The 26,414-nt window shown below is 46.4% G+C and overlaps 1 protein-coding gene across 2 annotated transcripts in view; it reads left to right on the forward strand.

Moving 5' to 3' along the window:
* WWOX (WW domain containing oxidoreductase) overlaps positions 1-26,414 on the forward strand; it is a 909,485-nt gene that overhangs the window by 647,978 nt on the left and 235,093 nt on the right. The window contains exon 9 of one of the 2 annotated variants that reach the window (XR_011561738.1): positions 24,235-24,414. The exons of the other annotated variant lie outside the window; for it this stretch is intronic. The gene's annotated coding sequence lies outside the window, so the exon portion shown is untranslated. The remainder of the gene's footprint in view (positions 1-24,234; positions 24,415-26,414) is intronic. 2 annotated transcript variants of the gene reach the window in all.

Here is a 26,414-nt window from a genome sequence, read left to right on the forward strand (position 1 = left end):
TTCCCCCGGGGTGCCTAACCCCATGGAGGCTCAGTCCCTCACAGCCATCAGGTAGGACTGTTCTCCCTCCGTACGCAGGGGTTTCACAGGTGTACAAATAAGCTGTTGCAGATGGTGCCGAGTGCTGTGTAGGATGTAAAGGGTACGTTCATAGAGTGAGGGCGGGAATCCAGAAGGCATCTCTGATCTTTGACTGGGGCTGCGGATGACGTGGAGTCAAGACTCAGAAAGACAAGAGAAGGCGAGTCCTCTGGGGAGGGGACAGCCGGAGGCCTGCAGCGGGCCAGGGCCGGCAGGTGTGGCAGCTGTTGGGAGCGTCGATCGGTCAGGAGCTCAGGGAGTCGCTGAGGCAGGAAAGGACGCTGAGAGCGGCTCAGGCACAGCTCTGAGTCTGGAGAGGAGTCTGGAGTCTATGCCAAGTGTCCGGTTATTTGAATGAAACCTCGGCATACTTGCAGTATGGCATCAGTAGGTCCCACGTGGCCCAACAAGCAGGCTCTGTAACCACCCTTAAGCGCGAACTACTGCCAAGGCCAAGTGTGAGCGTCGCCCTCGCCATGTCGGAGCCAACAGCAGCCTTCTATGTCCCTTTACCCTGTGGTGCTGCGACCCCAAATGAGAGCTGGGCGCGTGGACAAGATGCCCGGGGGGTCGGGGGCGGGAGTGGAAAACCCAGGTCCCCTTTGGTAAGGGTGGCCTTCTAGCCTGGTGAGTTCTCTGCTGCGCTGTTAAGATTGTTATTAAACTTTATGGCCCATAAACCCCACGGAAACAAGGAGAGTGAACATCCGTACTGTTACAAGAGTGTCAAAGTAGGGGCCGTATTTCATGGCCTGAGAAGCACACACACTTGGCCTCTGCGAGTCCCCAGAGTACCTCCTGGCTGGTTTTAGCCCTCAGTCTCTCTCGTGCCTCTGGGCAAAAACCCACCGTTCGGTGCAGGAGGCTTCCTGGAAACGATACTCGCCGTAGATGCTGGGCCCCTTTCAGAGGTCTAGGCACAAGGTCCAGCTCCTAAAAGCGCGTGCTCTTGACATCCGTCAGCCTCTGTGCGCATCCAGCCAGTGTATTTCTCACCGAGAGCACCTGGGTCATTTTCCGAACAAAAACGTGCAGTCCCTATTTGAAACGAAGCTTTATCCTAATGCAGAGAGTCAGGCAAACGGACTGTGCTTGTCTCAGGCCGGCAGCCATCCTTAGCTCTGTTAATTTGGGCCAGTTTTGTTTGTGCTGTCTCTGAACCTAAGTTTTCTCATCTATAATGTGGCGATGGTACCCCACGTCGTCATTGTGCGTGCTTAGTCGCTCAGTCGTGTCTGACTCTTTGCCACCCCATGGACTGTAACCCCCCAGGCTACTCTGTCCATGGGATTCTCCAGGCAAGAATACTAGAGTGGGATGCCATGCCCTTCTCCAGGGGATCTTCCTGACCAGAGATATAACCCAGGTTTCCTGCATCGCAGGTGGACTCTTTCCCATCTGAGCCACCAAGGAAGCCTGAGCTTCTTCTGCTGTTAGCAGTGATGAGAAATGTGCTATGGCCCGAAGCCCCACTGTGGGCCAGGCACTGCGCTGTGCATTTTATATGTGCTGTTTCATCAAATCTTTACAAAAATGCTAGGAGGAGTTGCACTTTTTTCGTTTTCTAAATGACGAGTCTAAAGCTCAGAGAACTTGCTTAGAGGCCCACATAGGTGGTGGATCTAGGGGTTTTCTTCCATGCCTTCTCCTAAAGCCACTTGCTGGAACTCCCTCAGTTCTGCTGCCTGTGATCAGAAAATGCCAGGTTCTTCCCTCCCCCTCGGTGCCTCGTCAGAGACGATAAGCAGTAGGATTATGTCCCCAGCCCTACAGTTTAGTGTGGCAATCCGGGAAAAAACACCCGGCGGAATTTCATTTTATTTTCTTATCATTTTATGCTCCCTTTAATTTTCATTTCAGTTCCCCTCCGCAAAAGGCAGTCCCTTTAGCTCTCATAAAACTTTATGGTTTTACTTGTGATTAGGCAATGGCAAAATAGATGCCCTAAAAACCAAGTTCTAGTCAAGTTATGTAATTAGCCAGTAAGGGAGGCTGAGACAGGGAGACGCACAACGCCATCCCCGAGGAGGTCGGACCTATTATCATCAGTCAGATGTCGTATCTTTAAAACACCGTCAGCTCGGAGAACACTGTCCATTAGCAAGAGAGCAGAGCCACAAGAAACCTCAGAAGGTCGAAGGGTCCGTTCCAGGAACTCCTTGAGAAGACTCAACACCCCCGAAGAACGATTAGCCTTCCCCTCCAGGACTGTCTGAGGGACCACAGGTCTGAGCGCTTCTTTGATTCAGTGACTTAACGCATTGGATTTCAGCCCTAGGTTTTGCTTCCCCCTCCCTGCTGCCCTCGTTACATCTTGCCAGAATAGATTTGATTTTGATTTTGATCATTAATTGCCGTCACCTAGACAGTGTAAGGGGGTCCAAGACCCTGAGCTTGGAGAGAGATCTTGCTTGTGACTCTGCTCACTGCTTCCTGCAGACAGAGGTCCCGAGCATCACCTAGCCGTTGTCCTCATCCTGGCACACAGCTGGACTTCCCTTCCCAGCCCTCTGGTGTGTAGCTGCGGCCACGTGACTGCCCTGGCCAGTAAACTGTTGGTGGAAGTGGTATTGGCCCTTCTAGGTCTGACTTATTTAGACTCTCCACATGCACCCATTCATCCCCCATTCCCCACTGCAGGTTTGGAAACCACACTTTAAAGATGGTAGGGGCCACGAGATGAAAAGAGCCAGAGTCCCCGAGTCACAAGATAAAGCCTGGTCACCCCACTGATCAAGAATACTCAGTCTGGACTTTATGTGAGCAAGAATTCTCTTGTTTTCTATCACATCATAGCAGCCACCATGACCTTAACTGATGGGTGTGTTCATGCGGCTACTTTTTTTTTCTTTTGAGATTAATTTATGTTTTAACTGAAGGAGAATTGCTTTACAGATTTGTCTTGGTTTCTGAAAACATCAACATGAATCAGCCATTGGCATACATATGTCGCCTCCCTCTTGAGTCTCCCCCCCACCTCCCGCCCCATCCTGCCCATCTAGAATGCTGCTGCTTCTCCTTCACGAGTGATGGCCCCAAGTTCACGGACACAGCTGGCCAGTCTGAGAAGCTTGAGACACGGAGGTTTGCCAGCCGCCTTTGGAAACGGACTTACTCACTTGTCATGTGCAGGCTGAGAGGGTTCCCTTTACAGGACGTCACAGTTACCGAGCAGAGAATTTGGTCACCTAGTCTTTGTCCTGGCTGGTTGAATTCCATGAGAACACAATGTTTTATATCTGCAATGCCAGCGATCCTTCTTGCAGGAGACTGGGAGATTTTTCCATCTAAATGGGTTAATTGTTACTCTGCAGGGCAGTCGTAAATGTAAATCGACTTAGTATGGCTTGATTGCTGGTGATGACTCTGTCTCTCTGATGGTGCCAGCCAGAAGTGCCACTCAGAAGGACATGTACAGGCACTCCCCTGCACCAGACATCCTCAAGGACCTGGACATTTTAGATTTAAAAAAAATGAAAATATTGCTTCATAATATAGCTGGTTCCTATTAGCAGAGTAACAGGTGATGTAGCAAAATTATCAGACACTCGGAAGACAAGGTGTTTGCCCACCATTTGGCGAAGGTGCTTGTCGGTGTCTTCCCCTCACCAAAAGAGTCCTCTATGAAATTTCTTTATGAACTCACATCCCATCGTCTGCCTTGATTAAATGTTTGCTTATTGGAATAACTTTGAAAAGGAAGTTGCTCCGGTTCACGCAAGCATATACAGGCTCCCAAACCACCTACTTCCGACTTTTAATCTCTGTCACCCCAGCTTTCTAACAAGATGAACAGTCTAGGAAGACAAAAGGGAGAATTCTGAATTTTAATTTGCTGTTGCTTCACACACACAAAAATACCCTAAGCTCAATCAATGCCCAGAAATGAAGGCCAATAGATAATGACTGGGGGTGGGCGGGAGCGTGGATTTCCCACCCATTGTTTCAAAGTCTAATTAGGAAAAGGGAATTCAGGAGCATTGTCTTCTCCCAGCGTCTGAACACGACGTTATCACTGTGTTTACAAGGGTGATCAGATTCCCAGCACGGGGTCCTTACACAGGGCTCACCGTCCCATCTTGATGAAACAATACCCTAAGCGGAATCCCAAACACGCCGCTGCCCGAGGAAGACCCTATGCTGCTGGTGTGGAGGAAGCCACACATTAGCAAACGAGTTTGCAGGCCAGGAAGTTTTAATCAGTTCATTCTCCTCCAGGAGGGATGATGGATGGGGGCCCATTGCAGAGGGATTTCCTTTAGATAAAACAATAATGCCATGCTCTCGAGAACCTCGCTCGACAGCAGAAAGCTGTGATTAATCCCCCAAAAGTCAAACATGGGAAGACTGGCAAGATGAGATTATTTGCTGAGTATAATTAGCCACAAATATCACTGTAAAGAATTTGGCGAAGGGGGTGCGGGATTCTACTCTTAAAGGAAAAAAGCTCTGTAAAGAAGGATTATGAGTAGGGTGACCTTATACTTTACTGTTTAATCAGTCTTGGATATTTTTTAACGTGAGAAGAGCCATACTAATAACAATTATTCAGGAAGAGAGACACAAATTAGGATTATCTGAAAGCAGTAGGGATGAGTGATCACCTGTCTATTAATAAGAAGGCAAATCCAGTCACAAAATCTGCAGAACCTAAGAGATCATATCTGGGATTGACTCTGAGCTAAATCTCTGATAGATTCTGGGAAAGACTGTCAAATTATAACAATTCAGAGTCAAGAAAATCGTTCCCCCCTTTTCACTGTATGAAGTTACCATAGACACTTTCTACTGCAAATGAAAGGAAACTTCACCCAACTGGAGAATATAGTTGTGATGAGGAGATCAGGTAATGCTTGATCCAGGGGCTAGATGATCAGCACCTGCTTTCCATCTTTTTTATCCGTGGTTATATTTCCTCCACATTGGTACCATTTTCTGATGCACTCATGTCTTGGACATCATGACAAGTACCAACAGCTCTCAGCCATATCTTCCTAGGTTCAACACAGTGGGAAAACACTGGAGTTTCTCCTTTTGGGGATTCATTCTGGCTCAGTTTGGACTGCATGCTCATCCTGAACTAGGCTCTGTGATGAGAGATTTTGGAGTTTGGCAGGGCTTGAGTGGTAGGATTCATCCCCTGCATGTACTGCAGACCATCCAGAGTCCCTGGACTAAGAGTTCGGGAGGCTCTGGTTTTCTAAAATCAAATCCGAGTATCGTTACCAGAATAGGTGGAGGTGGTTTCTGCTGGACTGAATTCAACACCTGCCCTTTGTGTACTTCCTGACGTGTGCAATTCTGTTGCTGAGTCCATCAGTGGGAGCTGCTTCTCCACAGGTGTGCATTAATTCATTGAGGACCGTCTGGTCAGATCCCCCACCTCATCCTACACCTCACTCATTCTTTTCTTAAACTCAGGACTTTCTGGAGACAACAAAGCCATCAGGTGGGAGTTTTCTCCATGCTCTCAATCACTACCGCCACCATCTGAAAACACATCTTCATTCTCTGGCTACAGAAGCCCGTGTCCTTGAACTTAACCACTCATCACTCTTGCGGCTGATATTAATGTCTTTCTCTCCTGCGTGACTAGCTACAAATGGGCAGGGACTGTGTCTCTTGTGCTCCCCCAGAGCCTCTACCGTAGCTCACACAAGGAGCAGCAATTAACATGTGCCATGTTTTTTTGCCGTTTTTGTAGTTTAATGAACATGTAACGTGTCTCAGTTCTACAGTGACCAATTCCTTTTTTTAATTCATGCCCTGTTTATTATTATTTGTTGGAGTATAGTTGATTCACAACACTACGTTAGCTTCAGGCGTACAGCACAATGGTTCAGTTCTGTATCTATCTATCACAGTCTTTTCCTTTACAGCTTATTACAGTGTATTGAGTATGGTCCCCTGTGCTGTACGGTAGGTCCTTGTTTATCTGTTTTATATATAGCAGTGGGCGCCTGTTAATCCCAAATTCCTGACTTTCCCTCCCTCCCCCTCTCCCTTTGCTAAGCAGAAGTTTGCTTTCTGTTTTATAAATAAGTTCATTTGTATCATATTTTAGATTCCACATGTAAGTGATTTCATATGAAATTTTCTTTGTCGGGCTGACTGCCCTTAAATATGATGATCTCTAGATCCATCCATGTTGCTGCAAATAACATTATTCCGTTCTTTTTTAGGGCTGAGTAGTACTCCACTGTGTGTGTGTGCGCGTGCATATGTGTGTATACATGTTTATGTGTGTGTGTTTATTCTTTATCCTTTCATCCCTGGTCAGGAACTAGTCCCACATGCCATGTGGTTCAAAATAAAAGAGTGAGTTTTACATGCTGTAGATCCATCAAGAGCTGACTGCTCCTCAGCTGCTCTGACTGAGCTCCTCTGCAGGACTCATTAGACAGGAGAGGACGAGGCCAGGTGAGTTCTTAAAGCTCTTTCCTGGGAGTGATGCCTGCCCGCTCAGCCCTGTTTCATTGGCCAAAGGAGGTGGCCGGTTGCTCGTGAGGGCTGCTGCGCTCTTGGGGAGTAGACAGTGAGTGACCGCACGGCAGCGCTGTCCCCCCGGATGCTAGTGTGACGCGCCTTCCCGCCCTGCTGCCCCCGACCCTAAGGTCGTAACCACCAATAGCCCTTTGAACTTGTTGGTTCTCACCTCTCTCAAAAGCGTGGATGATCTGCTCTCTGCACCCCCATACCAGCCCTCAGAGTTCCCATCGCCATCTCCCCTGCCTCTGCAAAATGTCAACCCAGACCAAAAATGCCCCCAGTTTTACTCTGAGTACGAAGAACACCCAGGTGAAAGGTTTGCCACAACTCATTCTCGTCTGTGAAACCCTCCTTTGTCTTTTCAGAGAAAGTCAAGAGACACAGAGAAAGTGTGACCTACTTTTTATTATCAGCACCATTTCATCTGCAAAAAAAAAAAAAAAATGACTTTTCTCTTCTTATTACTCTGAGCATGAAAATAAAATGTTTTCCCAAAGACCTGGCTTTGGCTGTCGCAAGGGAGGCCAGGGACTTGTTCCGAACTCTGATGAACTCCACGAGCCAAGGCATCCCATTTTTTTAAAACCATAATTGACTTCCAAGCTGCTCATCCTGTCCATGGACAATATGAGGTCCTTTTCTCCAAATATCAGTGGCAAGGTAGGACAAAGCCAGCTCCCAGACTAGCTGTTTGCTTGATATTACACTTTGCCAGTCCAATATAGGTCACATTTCCAACCAGATTTTATACTTATCTCTACATTACACCTTGTAGCAAGAGGGGAAGAAAAGAGCTTCTTGACATCTTTTTGAAGAATGGCGCTCTTTAAAAAAACATAAGGGAAAATTTTTTTCAAACACTTTATAATGAGGGTATTCAAGTCTGCAGGCAAAACAGAGCTGTTTGAAAAGACATTAGCCTCAAAACCGTTCTGTGTGAGAATAGACCCAGCTCCGTCAGGATGCCACGTTTGTTTTGCCATTACTTCTCTCTGACTCAAATCGCAGGCCGAGGAAAGTTCGAACTGACATGATTTCTGCACCGGCCGGCGCAGCCCGGATGAGTTCACCGGCCATGGGAAGTGCAATAAACTCGGGAGAGTAAATATAACCCCGCAGCATTTAAATCCCAAAACCAAAGGGACAGGAGCACGTCCTGTCTTAGCCCTGAAAAAGAAGCCGCCACTCTCAGAGAGCTCTCACGGTCCTGAGTTTCATCGAGGCTCTCATGAACTTTGTCGCTGAGATGGGACAACCTCCTTGCCTCCTCGTTTTCCTTCCGAGGAAACCGAGGCTCAGAAAGGTTGCGGGGATGCTGGACGTCAGCAGGTCGGGGCAGAAGGAGGGGGCACTGGCTTCCTGTGACCTCTTTCTAAATCCCCGCTCCTCCAGGAAGCAGAGAGCAGGGCTGAGCTTGTAGTGGAACATCAGGGAGAATGTAGGCATAGCTCTCCCCAGGTCGTCCTCATGTCTGACATCAAGGGCAGGTAGAAGGGGTGATTCCCAAACCACCCCCCAGGTTGCTATCTGCTAGAATGCACCAGAGGTGTTACATGCATGATTACGGTACAGTAGGGGACGCAGGTTAAAATCAGCCCATGGAGGAGACACACAGGTGGAGCCCAAGAAGCAGCTGCATTGTCCTCCCCTCATGAGAGTCAGGGTGCCCCAGCCTCCCAGTGCTGACGTGAGACACACGCCTGGAGACCGCCGCCCAGGGAGGCCCGCCCCGCCTCAGTGCTCAGAGCCTGCACAGGGCTCTGTGACGTAGGCATGAGTGAGCGGTCCCTCCATCGTTCACAGGGCAGTGATCCCCGCCTCCAGGTCAGTGGGTACCTCGTGGCACATTGTCCCCACCCTGCCATGTGGTCGGTCTCTCTGGAATGGTCCCTCACCACCCTAAGGCTGTGAGCGTGTGACCAGTCCTTGCCCTCAATCCCATTCTTCAGACTGTTCAGTCTGACCCAAGCCCCCCAGATCAGAAAAGACATTCCCATCAGGAACTCATTCTACGTGCACTGACTGCCTTTTGTGGATCTGGAACGGCTCTTCTGGGCCTTGGGGTCCAACCTTCCCATTTACAGAGGAGGAAACAGAGACTCACAGGTTGGATCTATAGTCCATGAAGCTGATGAGCAGCCCCTGGATCCTCAAGAGAGGTTGAGTGTCCCGAGTCTGGGCACCATCGCTAAGCAATAAGAACCTATGAATCATACTAAAAGCCAGAACTTAAAACGAAGGTCTTATTTGGCTAAAAATAATGGCTTCCCGGGTGGCTCAGATGGTAAAGAATCTGTCTGCAGTGCAGGAGATCGGGGTTCAATCCCTGGGTCCATAAGATCCCCTGAAGAAAGGAATGGCAGCCCACTCCAAGATTCTCACCTGAAGAACCCCATGGACAGAGGAGCCTGGTGGGCTCCATACAGTTCATGAGGTTGCAGAGTCGGAAATGACTGATGAACACTTTCATTTTTCACTAAAATCTGTAAGGAAAAACACAGCCAGGAGTCAAAATTGCCCCTTCTTTTCCTTCCTCTCCTTTTCCCCTGCCCACTCTGGCTGCAAACACCGCCCCCCCACCCAAAAAAAAAAAAAAACCAGCATAGTCAGCCTCATTTATAATCCAGACCATCCCCAAAGTAGAGTATCATTTTCTTCTGCCTGAGTTCTTGATCCATCCTGCTATTGTTTGTACTTACCTCTCTGATAATCTAATTCATGTTTTATTTTATTTTTTTCTTGGGGTGGGATGCAGAACAGTACCTGTTTTGACAACTCTGAAGATTCGACTTGTATGTATAATGATATAAACTTTCAATTTGCAAAGCATTAGCAGCTTTTATCTAAAAATCTCTGTCAAGAGAGAAGGGTGATGTTTCACTCTTCCGTGAATCAAGTGGTACATTGCTTTTTCCGATTGGAAAGAATCAGTCATGTGAACTTTGTTCTTCCAGAAAAATTCGTTTCTATCTGCTTCGGAAATGTCAGAGCAAAGAGGGGTTTCTTAAATGGTGGCCTGGACTGATGGGTAGAAATCAGTCCTCCACGAAACGCTTAGAAGGAACAGGCTGAACAGCCTCAAGGAAGTTATCCTTGAGGTCTCTGAGGTTGCCTCGAAGACCTTGTGCCTAATGAAGGGGTCTGACCTGAGGCTAAGGATTCACAGGCATCTTAGAAAGGAGCTTCTTAATGTGGTTAGACCAGTTTTAGAATGCTTTAATATTGGCAGTGGTTTTTTGTTGTTGTTTTTTGTTTTTCAGTTGGATTTTGGCGGGCGGTGGGGGTGGGGGCTTGCTTTTAAAAGTTTGTTTACAAAGTGGAACTTGGTATCACCATTCCTATCAGGAAATATTTATTGATAAAATCGGGGTAGTGGCATAATGGAAAGAATCCAACCTTGGTGTCAAAATAGCTCACTTAGACCCGCCACAGACTAACTGATGGTCTTTGAGTAAAGTTTTGCTAAAACTCTCAGCCACCCAGAGTCCTTCTGTATCAAACCCTTCTATGGTTGTTAGCAGATACTGGTAAAATATGTCATTATCCTTGAGTGTTCAGGAGGTGTTCATGTGCCCCCCTCTTATCCAGCATTTATTGGTCAGTCTCCGTGTGTATGTGTAAACATTTACGCCTTTAATAAGCTTATAAGTGGTTGTTCTGTGAGGTTTGCTATATGATATTAACTGTTTAAGTATTGGGGGCTTCCCAGGTGGGACAATGGTAAAGAACCCACCTGCCAGTGCCGGAGACATGGGTTTGATCCCTGAGTCAGGAGATCCCCTGGAGAAGGAAATGCCAACCCACTCCAGTATTCTTGTCTGGAAAATCCCATGGACAGAGGAGCATGGTGGTCCATAGGGTCACAAAGAAGTTGGTCCATGGGGTCACAAAGAGTCGGACAGGACTGAGTGTTTAAGTATTTAATACTTGGCAATACTTTGGGTTCATCTCTTTCCATCACTCTGTTACAGTGTGATTTAATTGCTGTGTGGCTATGTTTCTGAATATGTCTGTCTCTCTCATGAGACTCGCACACCCTGGGCTCTCAGTATCTTTATTTTTTTAAGTGTGTGCATTGTTCCTCTCTGTCTTACTAAAACACGCTCATCGGCTAAGCCTCGCGTGAGCCGTGTGCCCAGGCTGCCGTTGCTGCCACTGGGTGGCAGCACCCTGGGATAGAGCAGAGGACCCCTCTGCCGCTTGGAGTAAACACAAGCTCTGCACTGGCATCAAAGTGACAGCCGTGTTTCTGAGTTACTGCTCGAAAGGAAAGCTCTCCAGCAACATATGTCAGTGAAGCCCAGCATAACCATCGCCCTATTGCTGCAAAGAAATGCCCTTACACTTCTAAAATGTCCTGTTTGAGGTTCCCAGCATCTTAACCGGGAACTCACTGGGACACGTTGTTTTCTGCTTACTTCCATTTGGAAAGCCGTAACTGTGAAACAGAGGGGATAATATTACAAGAAGGGGGATGCACCTTTGTAATACCTTCATGCTTCACCAGACTGTAAAGACCTCCGTTTCTCAGTGAGAACCAGGCTTTCCCACGTGTCCTTTGCCAGAGATTTTAGAAGGGAGGGGGTCTCCACCTCTGCAAGCTTCCTTAATACTCTGCTTCTCTCCCAGGGCGCAGGTGCTGTTGACAGTTGCAGAGCGATGCTTTGTTCCACCGTTAAGCAGGGCTTGCAGGAGGAGAGCCTGGCTGAAGCCCTGGGCCTGACCTAACAGGGTTTGGTCACTTCCTGATCTGTTCATTTTTCATTTGATCATACTCTTGCCTACCCTGAAAATGGAGGTGAGATATGGAACTGCATTTTTTAAATTGAAGTGGAGTTGATTTACAGTGTTATATTAATTACTGCTGTGAAGCAAAGTGACTGAGTTACATAATGCATGCATACATTCTTTTCTTTTTTCATATTCCTTTCCATTATGGTTTATCATAGGGTGTTGAATATCGTTCTCTCTGATATATAGGACCTTGTAGTTTATCCATTCTGTAAATAAAAGCTTATCTCTGCCCACCCCACCTTCCCACTCCATCCCTCCCGCAGCCCCTCTCTTTGCCTGTCTGTTCTCTATGTCCATGACTCTGTTTTGTAGATAGGTTCATTTGTATGATATTTTAGATGATATGGGAGTGGTGTCCTGTGGCATTTGTCTTTCTCTTGCCGACTTACTTCCCTTAGTATGATAATCTCCAGTTGTATCCGTGTGGCTGTGAATGGCATTGTTTCATCTTTTTTGTGGCCGAGTAGCATTCCATCGTATGTGTGTACCACCCCTCTTTATCCCATCATCTGTAGACGGACATTTAGGTTGCTTCCATGCCTCGGCTGTTGTAAGCAGTGCTGCTGTGAGCGTAAGGGTGCATGTGTCTTGTTGAATTCCAGTTTTTTCAGGGTGTATGCCACGAGTGGGCTGGTGGGTCATATAGCAGCTCCATGTTCAGTCTTCTGAGGACCCTCCATACGGTTTTCTGCGGTGGCTGCACCAACTTCACTCCCACCAGCAGTGTAGGAGAGTTAAGATACGGCAGTATTTCAGTCCGACCGTGAATGTGGCTGGACAGACAGAATCTCAACCTAGAGGGGAGGGAAAGCTGGGGAGAGCTGGCAGTATATTAGAGACTCTCTGGCGGTCTCAGGGAAGGGAGAGCACAGACAAGGAGAGACGCTGTTCTTAACAGGCATTTAAAGCCAACATTAGAGGCCCCGAAGACAATAAAACTCGACCGGTGCCACTGAAGTGTAGTTACGCATCAAAAGCTAAACTTGTGATGTCTTACTTGGTACGTGTGTATCTATCGTTTCGGGACCGTTTGCCTTGGAGGGGGAACAGCACCACAGTGAAGCTAGAGGCGTTTACCTGTCGATGCTCGTTCTGCAGAGGCAGGCACCGTCTCCTTTGCAGATGTCCTGTGGCTGCCGATGTAGGTTGCTGGTTCATCCGACCCGCAGCGCCGCAGCGCTGATGTCAGGCAGCGTGCACTAGCATGGCCGTTGCCAGTGGTTCACGTCTTAAGATACTGCAGCCTTGGCTGATGAGAGCTGCAACCAGCCCTCCTTGATCCAGCAGCTAAAGGAAGATAGCCAGCCTGGCCAGGGTGCCTGGGCCCCAGAGTGTGGGCATTTTCATCTGTCTGTTTGGCATGGCCAGGGCTCAGGCCATGCTGGCCGCTTAGTAGCTTCAGCAGGCTGCCTGCTGCCTTCACAGATGCCAGTGGAGTCGAGGACACCAGGCGGGCTGCAGGATGTTGCATGGTCAGTCCACTGCAGACCCCACCTTCAGGGAGGATGCGTTCTACCCTGATCAGAGAAGACCAGCGATATCTATGCTCTGTAAAGGGAAGAACGTGTAACTCAGAAGTTCGAGGTGCCCAGACTGTCATCTCCCCCCTCCCTCCCTGACCCCCACCGCCTTCCAGCAAGCTGTTTGGCACTTGGGTTTTGTACTTGAAGGACTCGATAGAAGTAGCCTGTGCTTCTGGAAAAGAGCCTGGGTCTGGGCAGCAAGACAGCCAGCTGAGGGCCGACCTTGACCTTGACCTCTGCTCGGTGGGGAGTGGGAGGTGGTTGGGAAAGTCATGTCAGCTCTTCCCCACGGCTGACTATTGTCCTGTGTAGAAAATGAGCCTCGCTTTGAGGAAGAAATGAGGAATTGACTACCTGTGAGCAGGAGTGTCAGTGCCTGGCCCACTGTTACGAGGATGTAGACACCCCTGGAGTTTGAGCTTTAGTGGGAAGACCACGGTCTTTGTTTTCCAGCTCCCAGCAGCCCTGCCTTTTTGTCCGGTTTTCAAACAGGTGGCCCTGGACATGTAATTTAGTTTCCCTGAATGCATTGGTTTCTTCATCTGTGAAACAGAATAGTATGAAGAAGACATAGCTAGTGGGTCGTTTGAGGGACCATCTCAGCTAATACATGCCAAGGCTTCGAAATGTGTTTGGTGCATAATAAACCACCAGTAAATGGTATTACTGTTTTATGATCTCATGCGTCTGTTTACATGTCTGTTTGTAAGTTCACCAGAGACAGAGCTTTACACACAGCCTGCAGCCTGACTTTGATAAATTGATAACGTCAATATGAAAAACTGACGTCGGCTATTTGATCTCTGAAATCACCTAAATACTGAGTTGGCCAAAATGTCCGTTTGGAATTTTTCTTATGGAAAAACCTGAATGAGCTTTTTGGCCAACCCAACGCCAGCACCACAGCCCCACCCCAGTCTACATACTGTCTGTGGCCCTGTGTTCTCCTTTAAATCCAAAGTGGAGAAAGGGGACGTAACCACGGCATGATTATCAGACTTAGCCAAGCACTTATATACATAAACTTGGTGCCTGAGTCTGTATCTTCTGCCTCTGATTGTAGTTCCGTCTCAGTGCCCAGTGCTGGGGAATCTGCCTGTGCACCCTTGAATAGCGTGTCTTTCTTCAGAAGCCAGATAAAGTAGGGAGTTCTCTCAGTGTGTTTATTTTTGATTTTAACTCTGAAGTTCAGTGAATTATTCTTTTGCTCAGACACATATTCTGAGGTCTCCCTTGTGCTGAAGTGTGCAGAGGTTTGTGCTTAAAACTGAATAAACAGTCTCAGCAGTGTGTGTGTGTGTGTGTGTGTGTGTGTGTGTGATATGAATTCCTGCTAGAATGTATAAACAAACAAAAAAAGTCATAGTCACAGACCCTGGATGCTGTGGTCCTCTGCTCTTCAAAAGCCCTTTGTCCACGTGTATTTACGTAACGTATTCCCCATGTTTGGCTTCATTAAACCCACGAGTTTAATAATAAAGTGTTTGGACATATGCTTTCCTTGCCATTTTCCCTGTGCTGAATATTTTCCCCCGTTGGAAGTAAATATTGATTTTTTTTGGTACAGATATTTGATGCTTTGGGGGCCTGTTAAAATAATGGTAAATTCTTTTCCTAAATAGACAAATTGTAAGAAATTCTGAGAAGGGCTTTCTTTGACGTACTGGAGGAAAATAATAGAGCAGTCAAAATGGGAGAATGTTTGGTTCTGTTTCATCAACGCTTTTATGGACCCGCATTGCTGTGTTTCTGGAATGTTGTGTATAAAACACGGTTTAAATGATCATGCAGCTTCAGTCTCAGAAAATAAAAAGATATGAACTTGAACCCGAGCTTCCCTGTCAAGAGAATTACAATGTGTTGTAGCCCTTGGCTTCGTTCAAGTTAAATTTACAGTATATTCCCCTAACAATAACAGCAACCCCAAAATACCCGCTTTGAGTTGAAATGTTTGTTAAACTTTATATATATGCACGCATATAAATGTACTTCTCTGTATATATAATGTATGTTCACATATACTTACATGAGAGTTTTAGGGAATTTCCTTTTTGCCTGCAAATCATTGCACAGAATATCCGAGTCGACATGGTGTCAAAATAATCAACATGTATTTAACGCTGTCTCAGAAAATCCATTTAAGAATAAGATCGTGGATTGGGGGTGATTTTCAGACCGTAAATTGAAGCGTAAATATTCAAATTATTTTCATAAACTATTCAGTTCTGCTGGGCTTTTTATGTTATCATATGGTGAATTTTTTGTATTTAAGTTTTCTAGCAGTTCTCTTTTTTAAGAGCCTCAAGTGTCCCATAAAAAGCAAATACTTGAATTTTCAGTTTCTCGGCACTGCATATTTTTCCTTCTGCTTGCCTTATTTTTACAACAGTGATTTATAAAGACATTACTAAAGAAAAGGAAAGAAGGATTTTGAAGAGAAACCGCTATATAACACTGCTTAAAAATCTATTTCCAGTGCTGAGGAGTGGAGGGCAGGGGAAAGCCTCCTGGCATCCTTCAGGGGCATGGTCTGGGATCTGAGTGAGAAGGCCATACCTTGAGTCATTATCTTCCAAAAATATTTATTGAGCTTAGTGGGGAAGGAAGGCAGGATGAGATTGCTGGCTCCACTTCCATTCCTGGGAGTGGGAGGGTCAGGGGACAGACGGAAAGTCCAGCCTGGACTGCTTGCCCTCAGGAGGAGCCTTCTGCCACTTAGAAGGTGGTTTTGAATGGAAAATAGAAGGATGCGGTGTGGGAAGATGGGGTGGGAGTCTGTCAAACATCACGGGACTCCTGCCTCAGGCCACGCAGCAAGGAAGACAGGGATTCCGGAAATGCCACTGGGCCAGAGCTGTTACTTCTCACACAGTATCACGTCCATCCTTTTTTCTTAGGCACAGAATTTTCCAAGAGGTTCTTGATGGTTCAGAGTAAGCATTCCCTGTCCTAACTGCCCTTCCAGCAATCTGCAGCCGTGTGGCCAAGTTATAGCCAATGGGACGGCAGGGAAGTCCTACGTGGTCCTCAGGGGTGGGGCTTTGGGAAAAGGACGCTCACCTTCTTGCTTTATTTGCACGCCTCTTTCTTCCCTGCTGTCTGGGATGTAACCATGGAGACTGGCATGGACGCGAAGGCAGTTAGGGCATGCTCCTTGACCTTGAGGAGCCTATAGTCTTATAGAGGAGGCAGATATAAAAGTAATAAAGTGTATTTTTTTTTTTAATTTGACTTTTGGTGTTTTTTTGTGGGAGTATAGTTGACTTACAGCATTATGTTAGTTTCAGGTGTGCAGCAAAGTAATTCAGTTGTATGTGTACATACATCCATTCTTTCTCAGATTCTTTTCCTATACAGCTTTTTGTAGAATACCGAGTAGAGCTCCTTGTGCTGTGCTAGAGGTCCTTATTATCTCTTTTTTATGAAAATGAAAGTGTTGGTCACTCTCAGTCGTGTCCGACTCTTTGCAAACTCATGGACTCTAGCCGGCCAGGCTTTTCTGTCCGTGGAATTCTCCAGGCGAGAGTACTGGAGTGGGTAGCCAGTCCCTTCTCCAGGGGAATCTTCCTGACTCAGGGATCGAACCCGGATCTCCTACATTGCAGGAAGATTCTTTACCAGCTGAGCCACCAGGGAAGCCCCTTTTATATGCAGTAGTGTATATTTTTAAAAATTAAGAAATAGAAGTAATTAACCCACTCCAGTATTCTTGCTTGGAAAAGTCCATAGACAGAGGAGCCTGGCAGGCTACAGTCCACGGGGTTACAAAGAGCTGAGCACGACTGAGCATGCAAATAAGCAAGTATAATACAGCACAGAATGTGAAACCACGGGATCGTCTACAAGCCTGGCCAAAATACAGAAGAACCAGTTGTTTAATGGTCCAACTGGGCAAGACACTGGAGGAGGGGTCCCGAAGAGGACTCCCACCTGGGCAGGAGTGAAGGCAGGTCACAGTGGCAGCTCCAGCCTGAGCTGTTGGTACAGCCAAGGGTCTTGAGCCCGATCCTTCAGACAAAGAGAAGCAGCCCGTGGTCTGAGCTGCCCCTAGTCCTGGGTCCAGTCCCTTCTGAGACACAGATGTCTGAGTGTAGCCCCCAAGCCGAGAGGCTTCTTCAACCGACCAAGCGGTGACCCAAGGCAGCCCTGGGGGACAACCCTGCATGCCCCAGCGGCCACCTGACCACTCTGGCCTTTTCCTTCAGGTCTGAATGAGAACATGCTGTGTAAGACAGTCCTCGTTCCCTTCGGCCCTCCAAATGCGCTCACCCGCAACCACAGATAGATCCCAGTTGCCGTTTCCCTGCTCTCGCAAACCTTGAAGTGGGCCCCACCAACGGGCGCACCTGCCAAGGAAAATGCTGTCCTCAAAATGTTCCTGGCACCCTGCTCAAGAAGTGCCGACCAAACGCTGGAATTGCTGACCTCCCCAAAAGAGAGACCCGCAGCTGCGGCTTCCAGGATGAATTCCCCCAATGGGAGGACCCCCAGGAATTTAAAAAGACTTAATCCACATCACAGGGAGCCGGTCCATCACCCAGGGCTGGGCAGTGGCGGTTTCTAGGAGGGACTTTCCCAGAAGGGAGATGACTCAGCCTGGTCCCACCCACTCCTGGGGGCCAGACAGACAAGGTGGGGAGCTCCAAGGTGTTTGGTGGGCACCTGGTCCAGCCCCGCCTCCCAAGGGAAGGTGTGAGATCCATCGGCCAGCAGAGAGCATGGTGAAGGTGGTACCATCCGTGTCCAAACAGCAGGCCACGTCCTGCCTAGAAGGGCCATGGGCACCAGCTCCAGCAGCCGCTCTGATGAGACTCTCACAGTGTGGATAGCCAAGTCAAGAGAGCAGGGCTTGGGAGTCAAGGGGATCAGCTGCTCCCCTGAAGACCGTCTCCCATGGGATATACCCTTTCAACAAGTCTGTAAAAGGTGATGCATTGCCCTGATAGCTACAAAGGCCGAATCGGTGGGAGAGCTTCGGTAAAGACAGCTTAGAGAAAGCTGCGGGAACCACTCCTTTGAGGCATCACTGCTCAGACCCTGCGGCCCAAGGCAAAAGCGAGTGAATGGGCGGTGCCTGCTTTTATGTGCCCACCTCCCCCCGCCAGCCACTCTGCAGTCCTCGTCACGAAGGTCATTCGAGGAGGGACTTTGATGCCAGAATCAAAAGCTTAAACTCCCTTTAGTTGGCAAGGGGGCCACAGCAGGTTTTTGTGTTGTTCTTTCTTTGTTGGTTTATTTCTTTTAGTAAGATAACAGAGGTGTTTCTGAAGACTTTAAATATATTAAGATACACACACATATATATGTGTGTCTGTGTGTAGGCTTCCCTGGTGGCTCAGATGGTAAACAGATGGTAAAGAATCTGCCTGCAGTGCAGGAAATGTGGGTTTGATCCCTGGGTCTGGAAGCTCCCCTGGAGAAAGAAATGGCAACCCACTGTGGTATTCTTGCCTGGACAATTCCACGGACAGAAGAGCCTGGCGGGCTATATTCCATGGGGTTGCAAAGATTCAGACGTAATTAAGCAATTAGCATACACACATCCCAAAGAAAGGCAATGCCAAAGAATGCTCAAACTACCACACAATTGCACTCATCTCACACGCTACTAAAGTAATGCTCAAAATTCTCCAAGCCAGGCTTCAGCAATACATGAACCGTGAACTTCCAGATGTTCAAGCTGGTTTTAAAAAAGGCAGAGGAACCAGAGATCAAATTGCCAACATCCGCTGGATCATGGAAAAAGCAAGAGAGTTCCAGAAAAACATCTATTTCTGCATTATTGACTATGCCAAAGCATTTGACTGTGTGGATCACAATAAACTGTGGACAATTCTGAAAGAGATGGGAATACCAGACCACCTGACCTGCCTCTTGAGAAACCTGTATGCAGGTCAGGAAGCAACAGTTAGAACTGGACATGGAACAACAGATTGGTTCCAAATAGGAAAAGGAGTACATCAAGGCTGTATATTGTCACCCTGCTTATTTAACTTCTATGCCGAGTACATTATGAGAAACGCTGGGCTGGAGGAAGCACAAGATGGAATCAAGATTGCTGGGAGAAATATCAATAACCTCAGATATGCAGATGACACCATCCTTATGGCAGAAAGTGAATAACTAAAGAGCCTCTTGATGAAAGTGAAAGAGGAGAGTGAAAAAGTTGGCTTAAAGCTCAACATTCAGAAAACTAAGATCATGGCATCCGGTCCCATCACTTCATGGCAAATAGATGGGGAAACAGTGGCTGACTTTATTTTTCTGGGCTCCAAGATTGCTGCAGATGGTGATTGCAGCCATGAAATTAAAAGACGCTTACTCCTTGGAAGGAAAGTTACGACCAGCCTAGATAGCATATTCAAAAGCAGAGACCTTACTTTGCCAACAAAGGTCCATCTAGTCAAGGCTATGGTTTTTCCAGTGGTCATTTATGGATGTGAGAGTAGGACTATAAAGAAAGTTGAGCGCCAAAGAATTGATGCTTTTGAACTGTGGTGTTGGAGAAGACTCTTGGGAGTCCCTTGGACTGCAAGGAGATCCAACCAGTCCATCCTAAAGGAGATCAGTCCTGGGTATTCATTGGAAGAACTGCTGTTGAAGCTGAAATGCCAATACTTTGGCCACCTGATGTGAAGAGCTGACTCATTTGAAAAGACTGTGATGCTGGGAAAGATTGAGGGCAAGAGGAGACGGGGATGACAGAGGATGAGATGGCTGGATGGCATCACTGACTCAATGGAAATGGGTTTGGGTGGACTCCGGGAGTTGGTGATGGACAGGGAAGCCTGGCGTGCTGCGGTTCATGGGCTGACAAAGAGTCGGACGACTGAGCAGCTGAACTGAACTGAACTGACACATTTGTTTAAATGTACATACATGGCAGATGTCCAGGAACAAGAAGCTGGGAAATAATTAAGAGTTTATGACTGTATTTTAGTCCAGAACTGATGAAGTTCTAAATTGGGTTGACCGGGTGGCTTTAGAGAGGAAGAAATGGGTTGAGAGGATGTCTGATTGGGTGTGATGGTGAGATAAAGGAGACAGTAGTAGTTTTTGGTCTGGTGACCACGAGAATGGTGGTCCATGGGCGGAATCAGGGGAAGTGAGATTAGTAGCTCACTAGGGGAAAGTGGTGAGTTTCATGGTTGATTTCTAATTATTTGCAGGCTGTGTCACACTTACCTTTGACCTCAGGCCTAATTCCCTGGACTGTGCCCCAGGGGGCTGCTTATAGCCACGGGTTCTAAACAAGTTTCTCCTGGTCTTATCCTGAATGGCTCTAGACGTTTTGAAGATCCTGAAACCAACCCAAGTTTTTCCTGATCTCCCCAAAATGGAGAAGGCACTTTATTATCCAGAGCCAGTTCCTGGGTGGGCTGGCCTGCCCAGGGAATAAGCAGTTATGGCATGAATGGATGCTCAGATCAGATCAGATCAGATCAGTCGCTCAGTCGTGTCCGACTCTTTGCGACCCCATGAATCACAGCACGCCAGGCCTCCCTGTCCATCACCAACTCCCGGAGTTCACTCAGACTCATGTCCATCGAGTCAGTGATGCCATCCAGCCATCTCATCCTCTGACGTCCCCTTCTCCTCCTGCCCCCTATCCCTCCCAGCTCCACTGATCTCCAGTAGCATATTGGGCACCTACTGACCTGGGGAGTTTCTCTTTCAGTATCCTATCATTTTGCCTTTTCATACTGTTCATGGGGTTCTCAAGGCAAGAATACTGAAGTGGTTTGCCATTCCCTTCACCAGTGGACCACATTCTGTCAGATCTCTCCACCATGACCTGCCCGTCTTGGGTTGCCCCACGGGCATGGCTTAGTTTCACTGAGTTAGACAAGGCTGTGGTCCTAGTGTGATTAGATTGACTGGTTTTCTGTGAGTATGGTTTCAGTGTGTCTGCCCTCTGATGCCCTCTTGCAACACCTACCGTCTTACTTGGGCTTCTCTTACCTTGGGCGTGGGTGCTAGTGAACAGTTAAGGAGCCAGTGAAACCCACGCCAGGCCGGATTGTTTCTTTGAATTATGGCAGAATACTCATCATTTAAAAGCTAACATCTTAACCATTTCTAAGTGTACAATTCAGGGGTATTGAAGACGTTCACATTGGTGGGCAGTCCTCATCCCTCTTCACCCCCATAACTGTCTTCATTTTGTGAAACTGAAGCTCTGGACCTCCACTCTCCCCTGTCTCCAACCCTGGCACCCAGGGGCTTCTTGTCTTTATGATTTTGACTACTCTAAGTCCCTTGTCTACCTAGAATCGTACTGTATTTGTCTTCTTGTGACTGGCTTATTTCACTTACTGTAGCGTCTTCCAGGTTCATCCACGCTGTAGCCTGTGTCAGAAATTCTTCCCTTTCTGAGGCTAAATGACATTCCATTGTATGTATGTACCGCATTTTGCTCTTTCACCTGTCAATGGACACTTGCTATTCTAAGTAATGCAACTCAGAGCATGGATGTACCATGCTGAATTTTAACTTGCTTTCTGAGTAAGACTCATAGAACTGCAGAACTTCTCGAGTTCCTTACTGGGCAAGGTCCATAGCCTGCATGGATGTTTGGAACGTGTCTTGCTTGTACTTTTTCCTCTTGGTTTGGAAACCAACTCACCCTAGGCAAGGAGAGATTTCTGACAACAGCTCAGCAATTACAGTTTCCAGCAAATAGCTCCTAGATCAACCCTGATTTAAGTAAGAAAAAGTAAGTGCTACTGTTTAGGTATGTCTAGAGTATGGTTTTAATCCATCACTGTCAGGCTCATATAAAACTCCAGGCTCTGTAACTCTTTAACTTGAAGTATTACAGGGTGTCACATGTTAACTGGAAGCCAAGAGAAGCAAGGAGTTCTGTTCATGGTTAAATCTTGTAAAGATGCTTTTGAAAGCATATTAATCCATTAGTAATCCATTTGGATTTTGGAATATGGTTATATATTGTTGGGTACAATACGTGCCAAATCTGGTCCTGGAAAATTAAGTGGAAATAGTTTTCTAGTACAGGGACTTTAAGGCAGTCTCTCAATAATTCCTTCTCATCATTTATCCTCATTCCTAGATTAAAAAAATTTTTTGATGTATCAAATTTCTATAAGAGGGGCACATCTATACGGTATTTTTTTTTTTTTTTTGGTGGGGGAGACTTTTAATTTTAAAAGCATTTCAAATATACCAAAAAGGTATCAGAATAGTATGAGCTACCCTGATTCACAAATATACCTGTATATATACCAAATATACCAAATATAATGTGTTTTTAATCACATTAATTAGATACAGGTATAAGGATTACATGGGCTTCCCTGGTGGCTCAATTGGTAAAGAATCTGCCTGCAATGCAGGAGACCCAAGTTCAATTCCTGGATTGGGAAGATACCCTGGAGAAGAAGGAATGGCAACCCACTCTAGTATTCTTGCCTGGAGAATTCCACGGATAGAGGAGTCTGGCAGGCCACTGTCCATGGGGTCGCAAGAGTCAGATACGACTTAGCAACTAAACCACCAAACCACCACCATAAGGATTACATAGGGGCTTCCTGGTGGCTCAAATGGTAAAGAATCTGCCTGCAATGCAGGAGACCCAGGTTCAATCCCTGGATCAGGAAGATCCCCTAGAGAAGAGAATGGCAACCCACTCCAGTATTCTTACCTGGACAATTCCATGGACATAGCAGCCTGGTGGGCTTCAGTCCATGGGGTCGCAAAGAGCTGGACATGACTGAGAGACTAACACTTTATAAGGATTACATATTAATGGAATCATCTTTTTTTTTTTTTTTTGAGTATGTGTTTTCTCTAATCATGTAAATTCCACAGAGATGTATTAAACTTGCATTTCTTGAGTTTTTGCTGCTCCAAGTTCTGTGTTAAGCACTGTCTTATATGACAAGGAAGCATGATTCTGCAATTGCTGGAAACATTTTTCAGAATTTCATTTCTGTGACTTACTTTTGAGTAAGTCAAGTACTTGATCTTTTCTTTGGCATCAGCTCACTGGTGGCACATGTTTATCCTTTGTGGATGGACTTCACTTTTTGGGAAGTGACCCAAAGTCATTTCAAGTCTAGTCTAAAGGATCATTCTTCTTATAAAACAAGTGAATAAAGACACAGGACTAATTTTTGTAGGTGGCTTCTATGGTGGCCTAGGATGCCGTGTATCAAATTGTTAATTATCAGATATCAAATTATTAAGAAGTTTCTAAAACACAGAAGTGTTTAGACTTCTAGAACATCTGTGTTGTCTGGTGAAAATCCCTTTTGCGGGGATAACTTTCCTCTTTCAATGGCAACTTTCAGTTCTCCAAATTCCATTCCCTCTTTCAACCTGCCCCAGGTTGATCAGGGTGACAAGAGTCTGATGGTGTTTTCAGTAGAAAGGTGTGGAGGCTGATTTTGACATCTGTACATGCTTTTGATGAAGTTCCTCGAGTCTTACTGGAAAGACCCAAAGTTACCCTGTTCAGCTGCCTAGGATATTCACGGTCAGACCATGGATCTACCTAACTGGAAAATTTCAATCTATTTATGCTAAAAAAAAAAAAAAAATAGGCCTGGAGCTTTTAAAAATAAACATTACTTCCATCCCATTACACAAAAATGCATTTGAGGTGGTCGTCATTTTATTTGGGCCATGGTCTTCTGAGACTTGGGACAATAATATATTTTTTTCCATCTTATGGAAATGTATGCAAATTTTTTAAGCATGCATGCATGTATTACACACTTTATAAATTCTAGTAATAGAAATGTTTGTGTGTATAAATAGATAGAATAGAGAGTATACATTTTGTATAAAATAACCTCTTTGGTATTTGTTTACCCTGATTTTTTGATTTATGAGTCGTCATTGCTCACTACAGAGGAAGAAAAATAAATATGCAAAACACTGGTAGACTTTTAATGGGGTTACTTCCCATCTTAGCTCAGTGTTTCTGCACTGAAGCTGACCTTGAAATTGCTTTTTAAATACAAGTCAAAATATGCAAATTCCAGAGTATCAGGGTGAGTATCCTATGTTGGGAGTTCTTTCAAATTCACATTTCTACATCATTTCCATCTTATATCCTGTGCTTTATCTGCCTCTTAATCCATTAATATCTGAGTGGTGGGTGTAAGGGTTTTCTCAGATGCCCTAATTGCCACTAAGGTTAAAACATCGCTCAACACATGCATGGCCACTTTGCTTTCTTTCATTTTTTAAACTTAGCTTTATCTCCTTTGTAATGAACAGGAAGGGCTTCATGCCTAGAGGGTTTAATTTCTTTCCCTCTCCAGTCTCTGAGACACCAGGGTGCTGTGTGTCACCTTCCTGTCCCCTCCATCCTGTTTCTCAGGGTCCGTCAGGAGGAGTTGATCCCAGCCTGACATACGACTTCCGTCTGAGAAGTTGCATCCATCGTGTGTTTGCAGTCACCTCTTGCGTCTAAGCTGTCCGTTTCATTGGCTCCCAAGGAAGTCTCTTCTGTCCCCTGCTCGTATTTCATACGGGTCTTCTGGAGCCCGCACGGCATTGAGTATGTATATATCACCTCCCCCCTCGTTACCGCCAGAGAAGCTCACAACCATGAATTTCACTGAAGTTTATGATTGGTCCCCAACTGGCACAGAACTCTCTTCTGGATGCATACTTGCTGTGAGATAAACAAGCAGATATTCTGAAGCGGTGCATGAATGAATAGGAAATACCCCAGTTCCAGAGGATAAATCCATCACAGGGCGGAGAGGGTGTTCAGGCAAAGCCTTCAGTTCTGTGGTCGCTGGGAGGCCGGGGCTCAGGCTATAATTAATGCCGCTAGCCGTAAGAGGACATTCCGGATGTTCTGCATGTTGATTATCTCTTCATTTTGTTTATCCAAGCGTCCCCGCCTTGGAGGCCCTGTGGCCATTGCCAGAGAAAGCCCTGGAGACGGCGTGTTAGGGCTGCTCCCTTGTAAGAGCATCATTACCTCTCTTGCGCCAAAGTCCTTTTCCCCCCCTTCTTTTTTTGTCAATAGAGGATGAAAACATTATTGGATTCAGGAGTTCATAGGAGTCCTGTGTGCGGCTGGGGACAAGGAGGATAGATTTATGAAATGGACCATTTCAAATGGCGTTATCTTCCCGCAGCGAGGCACACCTTTCATAAATCACAGGCGAGCACTCAGAAAACAGAGCGCCTGTTATTCCTGCGCTGCCTCGTATTCGCATCCCCCCATCCTCAGAGAAAAAGGAGACACTTTCACGTTTCCTTTCCTGGGTTTGAGAAGGCAATTAATCCCTTGACAGTGAAATGTTCAAAAAGGGGAAGAAGAAATATAATAAAATAAAACATTACTTTGTATAAGTTCAGGATTGGTGCTTTCACTACTATTTCTTTTTAAATCATAGTGATTTTATTTTATTTTATTTTTTTTGGCCTGCTAATTTGGTCCTTAATTACGGCATTAATGAAGTTCTAGAGTTTTATTTCTCCCTGAAAACGTTGTGCGGTATTCTGTAGGATCATATGGATGAACGTGGCTGAGCAGGGATTGACTCAGCCTTTCTCTCCCTCTCTCTGCCTTTCTCCATCTAGAGGCTGGTGGGTGATTATTCTCTCGCATGCCCAAGTCCAGATTATGTATGATTGTGCTGCTAACACAATCGGAGAGTCCCTTCTTTTCTGGTAGCCTTGGTGTGATTTGCAAGGAGAAGCAAAGTGGATTCTTCTCTGTGTGTCCTTGGCATAAGCTACCAAGGGAGAGTCAGGTCTCCATAAAAAATCAGCTTTCTTAACGAACGCAAGCCGCTTCCTGCACTGCTTACCCATCTTGCATCTTGCACTGTCTGAGGTTAAAGGTCATCATCCTCCTTGAAAGTTAGAGTCCCCAGATCAGTCTAGCCTGTGTCTGAGGTTTCTTTGACATCCCGGAGGACAGTCTGGGGACAAGTTCTGAAAATGTATGACAGCAGTTTGGAAAATAAGCCTACCCACCATCACTCCAAACCCCCTCCCCATAACCCTCAAAAAGATAACATACGAAAAGATTGACCTCTGTAACTTGGGTAAAGTAGGGGATGGAAAGAATGAATAAAAAGCCTGCCAAAATATTTCAGAAAAAAAGGTTACATTTTAAGGGCTTATGACACATCTTTTCACACGTGTGACAGGCCAAGATAAAATTGAACGAACTACTTAAGAGGACCTTGAACTTGACTAACCAAGGTTAATGGTCACTGCAAGATATCGAGGGAAGCTATGTCTTTTTGGGGACTTTTAAAAAATAATAATTTCGCTTGTTTATTTTTGGCTGTGCTCGGTCTTCACTGCCACGCAGGCTTTCCTCCAGTCATGGCAAGCAGGGCATGCTCTCGAGTTGTGATGCTTGGGCACACGGGCATGGGAGCTGTGGCACTTGGGCACAGGCTCTCGGGCATGTGGGCACGGGAGTTGTGGCGCGTGGGCTCAGCAGCTTTGGCTCTGGGGCTTTGGAGCTCAGGTTCAGTAGTTGCTCCAAGGCGTGTGGCATCTTCTGGGGTCAGGCATCGAACTCGT

The sequence above is a fragment of the Bos indicus genome, chromosome 18, assembly GCF_029378745.1.
Source record: "Bos indicus isolate NIAB-ARS_2022 breed Sahiwal x Tharparkar chromosome 18, NIAB-ARS_B.indTharparkar_mat_pri_1.0, whole genome shotgun sequence".
Lineage (NCBI taxonomy): Eukaryota > Metazoa > Chordata > Mammalia > Artiodactyla > Bovidae > Bos > Bos indicus.